This window comes from Anolis carolinensis, chromosome 5, assembly GCF_035594765.1.
Source record: "Anolis carolinensis isolate JA03-04 chromosome 5, rAnoCar3.1.pri, whole genome shotgun sequence".
NCBI classification, from domain to species: domain Eukaryota; kingdom Metazoa; phylum Chordata; class Lepidosauria; order Squamata; family Dactyloidae; genus Anolis; species Anolis carolinensis.
In genome coordinates this window covers 129,548,974-129,568,191 of record NC_085845.1, presented here as the reverse complement: position 1 = coordinate 129,568,191, position 19,218 = coordinate 129,548,974, and the positions used below count along the sequence as shown (strand labels likewise).

Below are 19,218 nucleotides of genomic sequence, written 5' to 3'. Positions count from 1 at the left end.
AATCAAAAAGCAAGCCAAGCAATGCAGAGCTGCAACCAGCACTGAGAATTTAGATCACAGATCTGTTTCTCAGAAGCATGCTCGCAACTGAAAAATGGAAGCCCAGCTTGGCTAAAAGATGTCCACAGCGGCCTCTCCACTGTAGCTGAAAGAAACCAAAAGTAGTCATTTTCAGCAGCCACATGGTCTGTTGTGGCCAGAAAAATATGGTGGCAAAGCCTGTGTTGTTACGGCTGGCCAAAAGAGCTAGGACAGCCAGAGCCCATTTTGAAAAACAGATCTGTGCACAGCCCTAGTTGACACACCTCCATCCCAGTGTTGAGGCCTGTGAAGCCTTTGTGGATAAGGACAAGAATTTTCTGGTTGAGCCTGGTGTTTCTGTGGGGGAAAGTGAAAGTGTTTTTTCAAAATGATGGAAATGTTTTGGGTAGAAGTGTTGTTGGGGAAATAGGCAGTAATTCTCATGAGAATCGGCCAGGGATTGACTCTGAAAAAAATATGGAGGAGACAGAACGGTTACAGATAACCCAGCATTTACTGATCAAAAGAGATAGTGTGAAACAGAGACAAATCTGGTGTTCCCAGAGACTGAAAGATAAACAAACTGGTGAAACGGTCAAACGATGGGTAAATTCCCCTGTGTGATAAAGTCATAGGAGTTTTCTAGGCCCTTCAGGATGTCTCTACGGTAATTTCTAGCAGAATAATACATTTCAGTCAGGTTTCCTATTGCCCAAAATTTCCTGTTTTGATGGTAAGTTTAGGAATGTATCATCTTAGGTTAGTGGCTCCTACTGTACTTACAGTATTATGTTTTGTAGAAAATTAGACAGCCAGTGTAGTATAGATATTAGAGTTTTGTGTTGAACTTTGGGGATCTATATTCTCGACTTCACTGAACCATGCAACCCATCCAGTGATCTTAAAGTGGTCATAGTTTCTCAACCGGATCTACTCCAAGAATTATTGTTAATCCAAAAGGCAGACAAGAAGCCATTCCTTGAGCTTACTAGAAGAAAAGTAGGCTATAAATCTTACTAGTATATATTAAAAATAAATAATAAATTCTTCTTTTAAAGCCTATATAGGCCCATAGTTAGAACTATTCTGACTTCTTTCCAGTGACACCAGTTATTTTATTCAACTGAACAAATGTAATTTGTGTGCAGCCTTAATCATGCATGCTTTTTTAGAAACTGGCATCAGGCACTAAGTACAATCCTGTCAAATGGCTGGCAGTAGATTAACTCTGACAGCTAATGACATGCCAAAGTCTGACAGAATAAGAACTTACTATATAACCAATGTCAATCATTCAGCAAGTGCCACTTCAAATGTTTATCCTGTTAGTGGAGACATCCATCTGTGCCAGAATTCAAAACACTGCTCTGCATCATTGAATATGAAAGTGAAAGTATATGAAAATGCATGAAACAGAAGTGCGTGGGCATAAAGAAGAAGAAAGGAGGAAGTGGGAAAGAGAAGGGGGGGTTAAACCATGCATTTCTTAAAGGAAGAGGACATTTTGAAATGGTCTGAAGTGTTGAACATGTATCTTATTGTTCTTTATGGTGTTGCCATACCAAAATGTTCTTCAAAATACTGTGTGGTATAGTTGTGTTCAGGACTGCCTCATAAGTTGCCTGCCTTGCCACTCCTTCCTTCCTTTGTACCCACCTGCCCTTCTATTGAAGGCAGATGCCAACAGATAAACATAACTGTTGCATAAAGCTGCTTAATATAAAACAATACAGGGATGTGTATAGCAAGTGAACAACCATGTTTCGAATCCATCAACAATCAAGCCAGGAAAACAAAAATGTGAGACAAAATTAGCCACTCTGGAGCAGTACATTCTAGCAGCCAAAGTTTTAATACAAATACTAAGAATTTGCCCAAATTAACAAAGTGGATACTGCCTGGAAATCATCCAACACTTTGGGCTCCAGTTTGGTGTTCTCATCAAAGACCTTAGCACAACCATTCTAAAGCTAGATGCAGTTACATCCTAATCTTATGTGGGATATAAAGAATACTTATCTGAACCTGTGCAGTGAACTGCACTGAGAGGGAAATTACATGCTTGATGGCCTCTAGAGATAGAGTCTACACAGGTTGGTGCATACAGAATGATGCATCTCACAGCTGGCAGAGACTTAATAGGATCTTGACATCAGGAGGCCAAGCTGGGAAGCCTATGCAGAGTTCACAACAGCTCTTAATGTATTGACTATTTGGTTGCTAATGTTTTAAGTTCACATCACCCATACAAATTAGAGCATGAGTCTTCCAGTTTCAATGGTCCTTGTTCCTGTTGGAGTTGCCAAAAAGAAAAAGAAGAGAAGAGAAAGGCCCAGTTAGCTAACAGTTGTAATGAGCACTTAGGGTGCAAGGTTTAAGGAGCTTACTAGTCAATTCCTAAAAGTTCCAGGTCCAATTTGATTAAATATGCTAGTACCAGAAACAATGTTAGGAAGGTTTCTGTGCCCATTATATATGTGATGTTTCACGTTCAGCTTTAGTGTTTCTTTGCAGATTTTACACATCACTCTTTTTTTTACATGGTAATTCAAAATCAGTTAAGCACCTCAGATCTAAAATTAGATAGCACATTAACAAGAGGGTTCAACGGGTAAGAGATTATTAGACACTGGCTTAAAAGCAAAATGCCCAAAAAATGACATTACGTTTTTAACTTTGAATATGTTTTAATGGTTGTTAACTGTGAAATTTTAATACTGTTTATGTATAATTCTGCTTTAATGTTTGTATGTCAATGTTTTGATGTTAAACCTCTTTGAGAGTCCTTTGGGAGAGATAAAGCAGGGTATTATTATTATTATTATTATTATTATTATTATTATTATTATTATTATTAAGAAGAAGGAGGAGGAGGAGAAGGAGAAGGAGAAGGAGAAGGAGAAGGAGAAGGAGAAGGAGAAGTAGTATTAGTTGTTTGTTTTGGTGTGAAACATTCTGAACTACTGATTATCTCACTGGATGAAGGCATCTACATGAACCATGTACCTCTAGAGGTGTTAGCCTCATGTTCTACTGTTAGAAAAATCAAAGCATCATTTCCTTTTTTATCTGCTTAGGTATGCAAATTAATATGTCACAAATAGAAAATTATACGAATGAAGGAAAAGAACTCTACAAGAATTTCAGGAGTTAGTTGGTCATATTAATTTTGAATGCTCTTGGTGTGACCCTCCTCCAAATTCACCATAGATTTACTGTTATAGCTGAGACAAGAGTCAACATAGAAGTTTAGACTGACTTGTTGCTCTGTTTAATGGAACTTCAGTTTACTTAACAGGAAATAGCGCCAGACTTTCTTTCTTTGTTTTGGTGTCAGGAATGTGAAGAAGATATTGGATTATTTTTTCAATGTCTTAACTGTTTGGTTGTGAGCTGCTGAATCCACAAGTTATCACACCATTCGTGCTCATAATATGACCTGGCCAAATCATTAATTTGCTCATCTATTGATCCCAATGAAAGAGCTTGTCCCCCAGGGTAAACACATCTAAATATATCCACCAAATACAAGGCACCAATGGGAAAAATCACTGTGGAAGCATCCTATTACCAATAATAAGTTACTTGTTGTTAATGGCACTTTTTAAATAATGAAGGCTTGTCCCCCAGGGTAAACACATCTAAATATATCCACCAAATACAAGGCACCAATGGGAAAAATCACTGTGGAAGCATCCTATTACCAATAATAAGTTACTTGTTGTTAATGGCACTTTTTAAATAATGAAGGCTTATGGTAGTTTATATGTATACGTTTTCTAATGAAAATACAATATTTAGTTATTATTCACAGAACAAGTGTGGGTATCTATATATATAAAAGAGTGATGGCATCACGGCGATTCACAAAACAACAAAAGTACAGGCCCCCCAACCTCAAAATTTGACAACACAACCCATCATCCATGCCTCAAGGTTGATACAACAAAAAGAAAAGAAAAATAAAGTCCTAATTAGAGGGAGAGCAATAATTTTTTTATCCAATTGCTGCCAGTTTAGAGGGCTAATCTCTGCCCACTTGGTTGCCTAGCAACCAAGGGACAGCCAGGTTTCAGTTAGGGGACAGGCAGATTTAGGCCTCACTTAGACTTCTTCCACAGATTATCTAATTTGCACTGGATTATATGGCAGTGTAGACTCAAGGCCCTTCCACACAGCTATATAACCCATTTATAATCTTATATTATCTGCTTTGCACTGGATTATCTTGACTCCACACTACCATATAATCCACTTCAGTGTGCATTTTATACAGCTGTGAAGAAGGGGCCTCATATAATCCAGTTCTGAGCAGATAATATAAGATTAGAAATATACAGTAGAGTCTCACTTATCCAACGTAAACAGGCCGGCAGGATAAGTGAATATGTTGGATAATAAGAAGGAATTCAGGAAAAGCCAATTAAACATCAAATTAGGTAATCGTTATACAAATTAAGCACCAAAACATCATATCATACAACAAATTTGACAGAAAAAGTAGTTCCATGCGCAGTAATGCTATGTAGTAATTACAGTAGAGTCTCACTTATCCAACACTCGCTTATTCAACGTTCTGGATTATCCAACGCATTTTTGTAGTCAATGCTTTCAATATATCGTGATATTTTGGTGCTAAATTCATAAATACAGTAATTACTATATAGCATTACTGTGTACTGAACTACTTTTTCTGACAAATTTGTTGTCTAACATGATGTTTTGGTGCTTAATTTGTAAAATCATAACTTAATTTGATGTTTAATAGGGTTATCCTTAATCCCTCCTTATTATCTAACATATTGGCTTATCCAACGTTCTGCCGGCCCGTTTATGTTGGATAAGTGAGACTCTACTGTACTGTATTTACAAATTTACCACTAAAATATCACAATGAATTTAAAACACTGACTACAAAAACATTGATTATGAAAAGGCAGACTGCGTTGGATAATCCAGAACATTGTATAAGCGAATGTTGGATAAGTGAGATTCTTCTTTAATATGAAATAATTACTGGGATAGAATAATGCAGAACAATATAATCTCTAAAACCAGGACAGTAAATAAACAGGGGAATTCCACACAGGAAACAATCAGGGCCAGCTAACACCTCCCAACGAAGTATTCCCATCATCAAAGTCTGGCAAATCCTGTTTTCTCAGGGCCACAGACAGTAGAAGCAAATAAAATATCGCAAACAACACCACTCTGAAAACAAGGGAATTCCAGACAGGAAACAATCAGGGCCAGCTAACACCTCCCAACAAAAAATTCACTCAGGGAGGAAACAGCCAGGCTTTAAAGCTGCAAGGCCATTACATCCTAATCATTTTTCCTAATTGCAGCATTCATACTTGCCTCCGAATGGACAAAAAAAAACAACCAATCAGAAATATTGTATATTCACAACCTTTAGGAAATAATATCCCCTGATGGTGCAGCGTGTTAAAGTGCTGAGCTGCTGAACTTCTGGACCGAAAGGCCGCAGGTTTGAATTGGGGGAGCGGAGAGAGCCCCCACTGTTAGCCCCAGCTTCTGCCAACCCATAAGTTCAAAAACATGCAAATGTGAGTGCATCAATAGGTACTGCTCCGGCGGGAAGGTAACGCCACTCCATGAAGTCATCCCACATGACCTTGGAGGAGTCTACGGACAACGCCGGCTTTTCGGCTTAGAAATGGAGATGAGCACCAACCCCCCAGAATCATACATGACTGGGCTTAATGTCAGGGGAAAACGTTTACCCTTTACCTTAACTACCACCAATTCCTCAATACTTTATTTCCCATACCACCAGACTTCGCCACAGCAACGCGTGGCCGGGCACAGCTAGTATAACTATATAACCATTATATATATATATATATATATATATATATATATATATATATATATATGCGCCATATGTCAGTGCCTTGTAGCATTCTAATTTTTAAGTAACAATGGAGGAAATATTGTGGTTGCTTCTTAAAATTGTAAGTATAGAATGAATTAACTACCTTGGGGACATTGTACTGCAACTTAACTATTTTCTTTTAAAAACCAACTCTCCAAGCTCTAGCAAAGTTATTTCACAAGCATCTGCTACAATCTTGGCCTGCTCACCAGAGTGAATCCAAGAGATTTTATCTACAAAATGCCTGAATAATCAAGTATCATTCCTCAACTCTGTCTGAATAAGCGTTTTGCCAGTTAGAAGATTTTTTTTCTAGACAATTTTGTGCCATGATGGAAAAAAGGTGTTTCCTTTGCCCCCATGCTTACTGCGGTATAGTCCTTAATAGATGTTGTGTCAACTGTATCTGGTTCTTCTTTGGCTCCTTTATGATCTTCCTTGAAACTCATCATTCAGTGACTAAAAGGAAATGCTGAAAAAGATGTATTTAAAACCTGTCATTGACCTTTTCACACATTTGTCTTCCTACTAAATAAAGTATTTGCAATAGTCTTTACATGACATAGTGGAGTAGACATTCTGGGAGATACACAAAAATTAAGTTGACTCCTGAGAAATTTCACAGCATGAATGGCTTCCTGTTAACTAATGTTCTCTGCTAAAAGCTTTTTGACTCTAACACGTGAAAATTAGCTGAAGTCTCAAACTCTCAATAGAACAAACTGTTGATCTGCTGTTTTGAAAAGAGAAAAAAATCTGCTGAGACCACGCTACAATTGCTGGTTACTTTGTGCTCAAGCTTTGCTTGAGCTAGGAGTGCATTTGAAACTGGGAAGAAAGCCTTACTTCTTTCCCATAATAATTTCTTTTTTTTGTCACCATTTGTTTGCTCAAAAATAGATAAGCTACTACTTGCCTCCTGGGTCGACCGAAGCAAATAGTGGAAAGCGTTGTACAGTTTTTCCCTTTGTTGTCATGTGGAAAGAGGTTGATCAGGGAAGTTTACATTATAATTCAGGGCATACAAGCCATCAAGCATGGATTTAATGCAGCATATTACACAAAAATATGGCTAAACTCATCATTATATGATATTCAAATCAGCCAAACTCCTCAAAATCATCTGCTTTTGTTATTTTTTTAAGGCCAATGCATTTGTTTTGAATTAAGCTTTCATGGATTGCAATTAATTTTTAATAGCACCCGGCCCAAGTTTTACATTTTTAGGGAGCAAGGCTTTCTTCCAGTCTTCACGGGCATGTTTGTTGTGGGTGATGAGTGAATCTGCTTCTGGATTGTGGAATTCTCTTCCTTGGGAAATTCAGTTCTCCCACATCTCCCAGTTCTGTTTCTGCCAGTGGACATATATGTACAGACAGACAGACAGACAGACAGACAGACAGACAGACAGATCTTTCCGTGTTATGCATATAGCAGAAGGGTCTTTTAATGGTCTGTGCTGTGCTTTTTGTCCTTTTACTAATATAGGTGCCTTCAATGGTTTTCACTTTGTATTTTAAGATAAGTGCTTGTTTAATTGCCTTTAACTTTTGTATTAATTGTTTAATCATATCACATTGTTTTAACTTGTTGTGAGCCTTCTTGAGTTCTGGACTAGGGGAAAGAGATATAGTCCCTCCCAGTCTATCAATATTATTTCTTACATCCAAAGTGCAGAGTGCTTGGGCCCATGTGTACAGGCTACCTGGTTGGAGGTTGGGTTCAGAGAAAAACAGAATGCAGAAAGTGGCATAGGCCAAAATGAACTGGTATACATGAATCAGCAAAATGTTAAGCAGATGACATATGATGACCACTTGTTATCTGATCCAAGGGCCTGCTCAGAAGGTTATTACCTCTGAATAAATAAACTATAAATTCTAATTTCAAGTTAGTGTTGGTTTTGTTCAACTGAACTGAAGCCAGAATGTCCTGTTCTGCCTTGCAGATCGATAGACATTTGGGAGTTATATTCTTATCTCAAGCCAGGCAGAATTAAAAGGCTGTTGATTTTGAGTTTCACACAGCACAATGTGTACAAACCTCTGTGAAACTCAAAACCCCGTATGGGTTTAGATCAGTCATTTTTGGTATAATGTGTGCTATGGTGCAAATGCTGCTTTATCACCAATTGAAACAGTCATTGTTGTCGCCATCATCAGATAAATAATTGAAGTGTGCTATGAATGCAGTATAGACTTCCCAAATCCTCTTCATCTTTCTAAGCTATTTTCTCAATGCAGGGGTTAGCATTGTGACTGTTGTTTCTTCAGGGCTTTGTTTTGGGCATCCCCAGGTCTCAGGTTGGCAGCATGCATGTTTTTGTTGATGCTGTCCATCCATCTTTTCTTTGGACATCCATGTGGTCATCATCCTGCAATCTCCAAATGTAGTGCTGTTTGTGTTACTGATGTTGGTTCTCTTTTCATGACATGGTCATACCATCATATTCTTGCTTCCTGTATTTTCTTGCTGATTACTTTTATTCCTAGTCTTTGATAGATGTCATTATTTGGCACATGGTCAAGAAGTGTCAAGCCAAGTGTCCATTTCAGCATTTTCATTTTCGTTGTGCTAAGGGTTTGTTCATGTTTCTTTGTTGCTGGCCAGAACTCTGCCACATAGAGAGCTACTAGGCAAACAACTGCAGTGTATATCTTAGCCTTGAGTTTTTCAAGCATTTTTGAGTCACACAGAATGCCAGTTGCTTGCTTCCATTTCAACCAGGCTGTATTTATTCATGACCATACGTCTGACATTGTGTCACCATCTATGGAGATCAGTGACCCTAGGTATTTAAATTGGGTGCCCTTCTTTAGTGCTTGTCCATTAATTTGAATTGAGTTTTCTTTCAGTTTGAAGGCCACATTTCAGATACTTTGTTATGGATATGTTCAGTTAAAATCCATTTTCACCTAGTCTATCACTCCATGTCTGCAGCTGTTGTTCAAGGGCTGCACATTTTTGATGGCCGAGTGCTATGTCATCTGCATATAGGAGTGTTCAGAGATGCATATTCTGCAAATCTGCTCTAGCTGTGTCCATACAGAGTATGAATAGTAACAATAGCATTAATTCCCATATCCTCTTTTCATGATTAATAACTTTAGGCTTATATACTTCCAGGAAGAGTATCTGGATAATTTTTCTGCTTTTTTATGCCAACATTTCTTGGATTATTCATTTGGAAACTATAGGGAAACCTCTGAGGCATGAATCCCTGAAGTTATGCCCAGCCCTATCATTAGGCATTTCTAGATATGGGAAAACCAGACAGTTTGGTTTTCTCTAATAATTTTCCATCCAAAAATATTAGTCAGATCTGTCTCTGCTTAGCTTTCAAATTTAGAAATGATCTGATATGTTGAAGCTAACGTGGTGGTATACTTCTGCTGGGTCCTGCTGCTTCTTTTTCTATCCTCTGCTATGTAGTAGGCACTCTACGAACTTGGAGAACTGAGAAAGTTTCATAAACAGATTTGCAGTCACACAGAGGACTAGAGTATATGTGTATAGAGAGAATACTGCTTTCATTGGATAACATGTACAATATGAGATGCTGGTCTTTGCTTCACAGAACCAGTATATTATATTAATCTTCTTTATCTTTGTATTCTGTGAGTCCAACTCTACATAGAGAAGGAAGAAAATGTTCTTCATTTACTTTTGAATCTTTTTAAAAATCAAGGTCAACATTGTGTGATTATTCATTAACATTACCCAATCTATGTTCCTGATTGTTGTCCTTTAAATAAATTCAAAAATGAAGACGAATGCAGCCCTGATGATTCACCTTACTTCAGAGCTGCATTTCCACAAGTGTCATGTGGAGGTCAGTGTTACTGCACTAATAAAGAGCTATAATAAAATGCTGGTTTGCTTAAAATTCAGCCGACGTGGGACAAATGCAACTGTCAGCATTTGGGGGCCCTGAATAGCTGTAAAGGTTAAATATCAATTTGTTTTAAAACAGAAATCAAACTATCTCTTCCAACTTAAACAGCGAATCTAATAGCTTCCAGCCCATTATCACTAGTGTGGGGGCACAAGGCACTGGCTTTAAAGTTTGACACCCATAAAGTTGAAGGAGCATGCTAATTCAATGCAGATTAGTTTCAGAAAGTTTCTTTTAAAAGGAGCTGAAACTCCAAAGGCATTCAGTACTGAGACCCTGTTTCCAGGCTGTGCTCCAAATTCTCACTGAAGTCAATAAGAGCTTTTCAATTAACTGCTACCTTAAATACTGTTACAAAGGAGTAAACCCCAATAAGCACTTGAAAATTTCTTCCTAGGAAACAGTCATAAGAATTTTCTGTTAATTATATTAACTGTTAAGTATAGCTTTTTCTCAGACTAATTCAATTTGTTCAGAAAGAGGATGGAAACATGCAGATGATTTTTTCAGTGATTCTGATGTACGCCTTCTGCTATAAATGGTTGGATTACATTGGACAAGTCACATTTTATGATCTCATCTTTTTTGCCTTGACGCTGGCATAGATATCTAGGCAAAATCAGAAAACAAATTAATCACTATGGTTATATTTAGGGTAATATTGGCTGGTTAGTTGGAGGCAACACAATGATCAAGGATCTGCCCTGTCAGTTCAATTTTATCTCCCTTTTTGGTTTGGCAAATCAGAAGAAAGTTGTGGATGTGGCATAAGCTGTTTTAATGAAGTGTTGACAAAGTCCTCCTGATGTCTATGTTGTGACAAAATGGTAAGGTACTGACTTACTATTCCAAGTTTTATTCCAACTGCAGCCATAAGAGGCCAATATATCCAAAATCTAATTCAATTTGAAATGTTATCTCTAGGATATATGTTCATGTTTAGCCAACGAAGCAGGATTTCCTAATTGTTGATGTATGAATGATGAATTGTTACAAGATGGATTGATTTAGTTGCCAGCATTGAGACTCTGGTATATATATATAATACAGAGTATAATCCATAGAGCTCATGTGTCAAAATCAAGGCCTTTGGGCCAAATCTGGCCCATCATATCATTTTATGTGGCTCACAAGGCTTTCTGTTTTAGGGAAACACAGTTACATTTATACGCTCTTACAATTATAAACAGCCTTTTGAAGACAACCACAATGTTGATGTGATCCTCAGTGAAAATGAGTTCAGCACCTTTCCTATAGACTATAAGACATAATACAGAAAGCTTTCTGTATTAAAGTGTGTGTGAGCACATGTTTGATATTTGTTACTAGAATAAAGAAAAGGGGTAATGCTGTGTAGAACACCTGTTCAGATGTGAACAAAGAGAGGAGAATGTCTATTTCTATCAATATTGAAAAAAATAATAAGCCTCCTGTCAGGTGTACTAGTTGATGCAATCAGTAGGGCAGACAGTCAAACATTCCAACTGTACCTGGAGTGATATCATATCTAAGATATCTGTTTTGATTAGATTGTGTGAACAGGGCACCATTAGCACCTTTGTTTTGGTTGCATCAGATAGACAGCCTGGGTGGAGGGGAGGGAGAAAATAAAAGAAGACAGAAGGTAATATGAAATAGCAATCCAGACTGCTTTGGGAACACATGACAAGATGGCTGTAACATAGCCACCAAACCATGCTGTTCATGAGAAACTGATATACTGCACAAACATGGTCACAAATATGCTATGTCAAAATAAACATATTCTGATTTTGATTCTAGTGGAGACAATTTTTATTTTGCTATTTAATAGATGTTGTTGGGTTTAGCAATGCCCAATTTATGTAGACCTAGATGACTATGAGTTCACAGATGCCTGTTTAGAGATGTATAGTTCCTCAACATGTGATATGGTATTTCTTTTTTAAATTATTATTAATTTTAGCACACATGGCCTAAACAATTTTTTTTGAATATATGTCTGCAATGTCTACAGTGAAATGTCACAAAGAGCATAAAATATTCATGGCAAGGTGTTAATGTTATATATGCTAACCTCAATCCAAATGTTTAATCTGAATAATAATAATAATAATAATAATAATAATAATAATAATAATAATAATACTTTTATTTCTATCCCACCCTATCTCCCCAATAGGGACTCAAGGCGGTTCACAACATACAGCAGAAAACATTCAATGCTGTAAAGTGTGACCAAAAAAGCAAATAATCAAACTATAAATCAAATAATAACATATTAGACATCAACATGATGCCTAACTATTCAGATTATGTTGCAAGTCAGACCCCTTAAAGTGCCAGACCAATCTTTAATAAAAGTAGAGTTTATTAGTTCACAACAAAAAGAGCCCAAAAACAAACTCAAAAAGGCTCAAAACACTTAATCTTCAGTGTGAAGCACAGTATTTTCCACAGTTAAAGTAAAACCCCACACCCTAGAAAATAACCCAGATTTAACCGGAGTATAATCCAGATCAAACTCCAAACTTTGCAAAACAACAGAAAAAGCACTCCAATTCACAGCAGGACGCCAGCAGGCAGGAGGAGAGAAACAGTGGGGGATCCAAGGCATCTGGCGAAGTCAGTCAAATACAATATCGTCATCATTGAATCCAGTCCAGGTCAAAGCAGGAGAAGGCAGCAAACCTGAGAATCCAGTCCAGGTCATACACAGAGCCAAGGCATAGAATGCAGCACAGCAGCAAATGCACAAGATAAACACAAAGCAGTCCAGAGAAAACCCTCACAGTTCCAACCCCCGTAGCCAAGAATAATCTGGATTAAATTTACGTCCACAACAGTCTTCCCAAACACATCTTCCCAAACAACTCTCAAGGACACACAAATACTCATCAACACCTTACCGACTGCAAAGGGGCCCCATTTCCCAACCCCACTTTTATTCACAATTCCTCCTCAGAACTGGAATCAGCCAACGCCCCACCAGACTTCCTTTCAGCTGAAGCCCCTTGCCGAGCCCTCCACTCTGTCCATCTTTTATCCAAACTCATAACTCCCCAAGATTCAGCCAGATCCCCACTGTGCCAAACCTCAAACATGCCGCTACTTGTGGGTTCTCTACAGATGTCCTGGATCTCCCGCACCTTAGTCCAGTCCATTGCCTCATCCTCTGAACTTGTCTTCCCATCCTCCTGATTCTCAACCCCATCATCCCCCTCAAAGCCTTCAAATGAGTCATCATCAGTAGGCTCCATAAGTATTTCCCGGATCAGCTTCCTTTGTCTCTCCTCATTGGAGTCTTGCTCATGAGTAGTCTTTCTTCCCCTTCTAGTACTCCTAGTAGTATCACTACTCAAAGACTCCATCACAACAGATTAAGATGTCATTCAGCCAACAACAAAGACAAGTTGAGTTTAGTCCTTTGGTTATATCCTGAAAAAATAATATATATAATATTTTATCATTATTGGACATCAATGAGATGACAAATTGGCAAATAATCCAAATGAGATAATAGTCCTAACAGGTCTCTGATTTTGATTAGTTAGAGAAAGAGATCCCAGATTATCAATTTTATTTGCTTTGGTAAAGAGTGTATGGTTAAAAAGATGGGCAGGACATAAGTAATCCAAATAAAGCATGATTGAAGAGATACATAGTAGCTAAAAAGATGTCAAGCAAGGGATAATTAAAAAAAACTTTATTTGTATTCCGCCCTATCTCCCCAAGGGGACTCAGGGCGGGATGCAGAAGTTCTGTTCTCCATATGGAAGATCAATAAATAATAAGAGGAAAGTCAAGGACCGAAGATTTTTGCTTCCATCTCCTTTCCAACTCAACAGTGTTTCACATATAATTTGCTGGATTAAAACTGACTAGCAGGAAAAGCACCTCATCTCCACATGAGCAAGAACACTGATTTCCCATTGATTTTGCTGATGCTGAACCTCTCCTCTTCAGATGCATCACTTTATGTATGATAAAAGTGACAAATATGGCAGGCCCATGCCAAACTAGGTAAGTATAGGGCTTTCCTGGTTCATGATTGTACAAAACCAGGTTGATAAATTGGGCATTACAGGGATAATGTTTTTTTACTTGTCTGCAAGGAATTTTAGTATTATTTTTTGTATAATATTTATTTAATTTTAATTTTTATTTTATGGCCATTTTATGAGTTTTCTACCAAATATTCATAAGGAAAATGGTCAGCTCCCTGTGACAAACATGTCCTTTGCTATTGACTATCCATTTTCCTTGTTATCCATTATCATTTTTAACCACCACATCTCTCCCTTCTAAACAACTTTTGGCATTATTTTAAATGTCTTTTCTCAATGCCAGGATCCCATTGTTTTACATCCTTTTCTTTTCCCTTTTTAATTTTATTGTAAAGAAGTGAAAAACATTCCCAGCAGTTTCTGCATATTGCCAGATATTTTTATGATTCTACTGTGTTAGAAGAATAATTCCGAATTGCAAGCAATCTACAGTAATTACTGTCATACAATTATATTTCTGTTCTTACAATTCTGTCAGATTACAATTATTGAGAATATGTCCTTGTTCTTGTTTTAATCCATGCACAATATTTTTAAAAACTCTTTATTTTTTTAAAAAAAGTTTTTATTCATATATGCATTTCTGTAGCTTAACTGATTATCTTTCATGAATTTCCAAAAAAAATCCCGAATGTGTTAGTCTTTTTCATTAAATAAAGTAACAACACAGAGTCTGCTGGCATCTTAAAGACTAACAGGTTTTATTTGGCATCCGCTTTTGTAGACTGCAGCCAACCTTATCAGATGCATGGAGTGTTATCTCAGTTTGTAGATATTTATATACATGCTTGAGCAAGTAGGCGATGTGGAAGAACTAAACTGCAAAAAGTACAAACATGGATCAGTATGGGAAAAATAGTTGCTAATGAATAGTAGTTAGCTACTAGCAACAGTAATTACTCCTGATCATCATTAATAGTTTTATCAGGACTCTCTGGTCCCAATACTTCGGAAGTGGAATATTGAGACAATATATATCAGGAATGATCTGGTGTTCAGTACTTTAAGATAGTTCTCTCTCGCAAGGACAGGAACATATAAAAGGGGTTTTGTGGAACCGATAGGAAGTGAGAGTGTTGCACTGGATTGCTTGCTAAGATGAATGTCAACTTTTGCCCCATCATTGTATGCTCCATATTTATCATTTAGCCCTTTCCTGTTGTACTTCCTGTAACCACGGTGCCCAACTGATAAAAGCAACAAAAAGTAAGTCCAGAAATTGTTTATAATTTATCATCACTCTCCAACTCCTATTTTTTTCTTAAAATGTTCGTGTTTCCTATGTACAGGCAGCTTTGTGACATATGCCCCTTCATATAAATTTCCCTCCAGAGGATTGCAGGAGTGATCAGGAGAAAGTAGTCCTTCTCTCTATTGCAAACATATTTGAATAAGTCACTTTTATACAAAATTCTAGCCCTTTCTTTTTGATGTTTTATAGGCTCCCTAACAAAATTTCTTCCCTGTTCTATTTTGTACTCAAGAATATTATATGCCCAGTGCCAGATTTAGGACAAATGAGGCCCAGTGCTAGTTAAGTGATAATGAAACCCCTTGCTTGGACTTTGAAGGAGGTCGGTCCAATAGGCCTTCACTGCCTGCTTCATGTTACACTCCCATAGACTATCAATCCTACCATTATACCTGGTATAGCACTACATAAGCAAAATCCATCCAAATTATGGGGGTGGGGCAGAAGATTGGCCCCACTGACCAATTTATTTATTTTATTTATTACAGTATTTCTACCCCGCCCCTTGTGGGGCCCCTGGTGGCACAGTGTGTTAAAGCGCTGAACTGCTGAACTTGTGGACCAAAAGGTCCCAGGTTCAAATCCTGGGAGCGGAATGAGCACCCACTTTTAGCCCCAGCTCCTGCCAACCTAGCAGTTTGAAAACATGCAAATGTGAGTAGATCAATAGGTACCGCTCCAGCGGGAAGGTAACGGCGCTCCATGCAGTCATGCCGGCCACATGACCTTGGAGGTGTCTACGGACAACGGCGGCTCTTCGGCTTAGAAATGGAGATGAGCATCAACCCCCAGAGTCAGTCACAACTGGACCTAACGTCAGGGGAAAACCTTTACCTTTACCTACCCTGCACTCCTCACCCAATAAGGGGACTTAGAGCAGCTTACAATATAAAACGCATATATCAACAATTGCAGTAACATTTCAATTCAGTTTAAAATTAAATTACATTAAAACATTCATAAATACACATATAAATATACATTTAGGTGCATTTCGAATCCAAACCGGGTCTGTCAATTATATCATGAGCATATGTTGTAGTTGATGCTGCCTTTATTGTTCGAAAGCCTGGTCCCACAGTCATGTCTTAACTCTTTTACGGAAGAAGAGGAGAGAGGGAACCTGCCTGATTTCACTTGGGAGGGCATTCCATAGGTGGGGGGGGGGGCACCACTGAAAAGGCTCTGTCTCTCGTCCCCACCAGCCGCACCTATGAGGCTGGTGGAACTGAAAGCAGGGCCTCTCCTGAGGATCTTAAATTACGTGGTGGGTCATAGTGAGAGACACATTCGGACAAGTTTTTTTTTTTTTCGTGTCAGGAGCAACCAGAGTTGCTTCTGGAGTGAGAGAATTGGCCATCTGCAAGGACGTTGCCCAGGGGACGCCCGGATGTTTTGATGTTTTACCATCCTTGTGAGAGGCTTCTCTCATGTCTCCGCATGGAGCTGGAGCTGATAGAGGGAGCTCATCCGCGCTCTCCCCAGGTGGGATTCGAACCTGGAAGCCTTCAGGTCAGCAACCCAACCTTCAAGTCACAAGGCTTTTATCCCCTAGGCCACCGGAGGCTCCTTATTCGGACAAATAAGCTGGGCCCAATGGGGCCCTGTGCGTAAGCACACCTAAGCACAATGGTAAATCTGGCAATGTGTATGCCCAAATCATCATCATTAAATAGAAAAATTGAAGGATAACTGTTCTCTTCTCTCTTCTTGGACTATATTACATTTTTCTCAATCTCCTTATTAGCATGGCATCAGCATCACATCCACCAAAATAAATATCTACTTTATTCATAAAAACAATGATTAAGATTACTAAAAATATCCACAAAAGGAAATAAAAACCCAACACACCAACATTATACACCTAACTACTACCATCCTCACCTAACAATTTCTATTTTGTCCCACACCCCACACTTAGGACTTTATTGTACAAAGATACCATCCCATGGGATCTGTGCAATGACTGATCCTTGCAACTTACAGCAACAATCACTCCTGGTATCACTCATCTTCATTGAGTGTGCAAGGGTGATACTTTGATGCTCCTTTGTCCTGCAGCTAGACTTCCTCTTGCAGAGTGGATTCTGCCCTCCTGCAGTTTCTTAGCTTTATACATTTAAAAAATAAAAATAAAAAAGAACTTCATTGATTTTGTTACATTTCATTTTTTAAAAAATCTTATGTTTAATTTTTGGGAGAAGTAATGGGGAAGAGGGGAAGAGCAGGACAATCCTGACCCCTGATGTCACTTATGCTGGCACAGAAGCAACTGGAGATCATTATACAGATATGTTGCAGCATTGTGGCATGATCAGAGGCTGCTGATGGGTTTTGAAAGTTGATAGCAAAGGACACATTTATCACAGGGAGCTGACCAACCAGAAACAGGTTGTGCACAACATTATGCAATCATCACCTTTCATTCCCTGCCATTAATAGGCAAAATCTGTTCATGACATGGTGCCTGAACTTATATGTGCAATGCTTCTATGCTAGTTTGCTATATATAGAATAACAGTTTTCCAATCTTTTACTACATTATTCACTGGTTTTTCTTTTATCAGTATAAACAGTTTATTCATCCAGTTCCAAGGTTTTTACAATCCATTGATTTCTGTTGTTGTTGTTGTTGTTGTTGTTGTTGTTGTTGTTGTTGTTGTCTTGTGACAGCAGTATTATTTCCAATTTTGAGCATAAAGCAATCTTGCTGCTAAAATCATATAATGCTAGAAAATATATGTCATATCTTTGGCTTGATCATGTGTAAGTCCTAATAAATGGTAAACAATCGAAACAATAAAATGGTCCCAATACAAATAATTCTGAGTTCAACTACATTTCATTTAGATCTAGGAATACAAATCTGAGGAGAAATATCTGTTGATTTCCATTGAATAGCAAAAGAAGACACAATGACTTTTATTTCAATAATTACTGCAGACTCTGATGGCCTCTAAATCTTTTCAATCTGCCACACATAAGTTTGAATGACATATCATTGTAGCCCTTCTTGTACTGGTTTCCCTTTTAAAATCCCACTTGCTTTTTGTTATTTTGTAATGCTTGGATCAAACAGACATTAAGAGGAATACATATTCCCTAGAAATAACACATTTTCATTCCAGTAATGGAATTCTTTTAGAATCAGGTTTCTAAAGTCAGTCTTGCAAAGTACGTCCTTATTTACCTCTCAATAATCAATTACAAAACAAAGCATGCTAAATGTGAAATATGTGAGGTCAATCATAAGCTATGATAAACTGATGTTTTTTCAGCTTGAGGAGCTTCTCTTCTAAATATGAATTAAATATTATTGTTTCATTTGACCATTAAAGAACTGAACAACTTTAAGCTGAATCCATAGCCACAAATCTACTCATTATAAGAAGGGCTTTGCAAAATGTTTATAGCTGAAAATGCTTCTGCTGTAGTGTCTGCAATGGAGACTTGCCACAGTGTTCTGCTTTTTTTTTTTTTTTTAGATATGTCCTTGTTTGTTTAAGTGGTGTATTACTTGTCTGACTCCAATATAGCTCTTATGTAGCACTTTGAAGCATTCAAACCACTTCACATAATATCGGTCATCCTTTTTTGAAACACCATTTTCTTATGCACATAGGAGATAAATATATTTTCCAGGAAGAATGTGTTTATTTGCCATTTGCAAACACTGTTACTCTATCAAAAATTTGAAAACAATCTCACATAAGACCAATATCAATAAAATAGTTCCTTTATTTTGATTCACAGTCTGAAAGACATGATACAAAATGGGGGGAAAGGAGGAAAGGGGGGAGTGAAAAAAGACACTAAGTACCTGTTTGTAAAGTGGCAAAATTATTGTTAAACTACTTGAATGGAAATAAGTCAAGTTGAGGTTTAGACAAATAGAACTAATTTCCCAGACAATGGAATGACCTTTGCTATGCAAGGCTGGCTTGAGATGTTTATTGCCCTTTAGCAGTTTCAAAAATGGGAACGCCTTGTGATGAATTCTAGGAATGGTGGTAGAAAAGTTGATGGATGCATGGATGACAAAATCCAATAAGACAGCAGAACTGAAATTATTATACATGGATTCATTTTATCCCTTCACCTT

General features: G+C 37.7%; 1 long non-coding RNA gene across 1 annotated transcript; it reads right to left on the bottom strand.

Annotated features, from left to right (window-relative positions):
* Positions 1-1,812: 1,812 nt before the first annotated feature.
* LOC134299445 (uncharacterized) lies at positions 1,813-17,274 on the bottom strand. The gene is made up of 3 exons (XR_010006661.1): positions 17,101-17,274; positions 6,289-6,392; positions 1,813-2,311 (listed from the first exon to the last, which is right to left on the bottom strand). It is a non-coding gene; the product is annotated as an uncharacterized LOC134299445 (long non-coding RNA).
* Between the last annotated feature and the right edge of the window lie 1,944 nt (positions 17,275-19,218).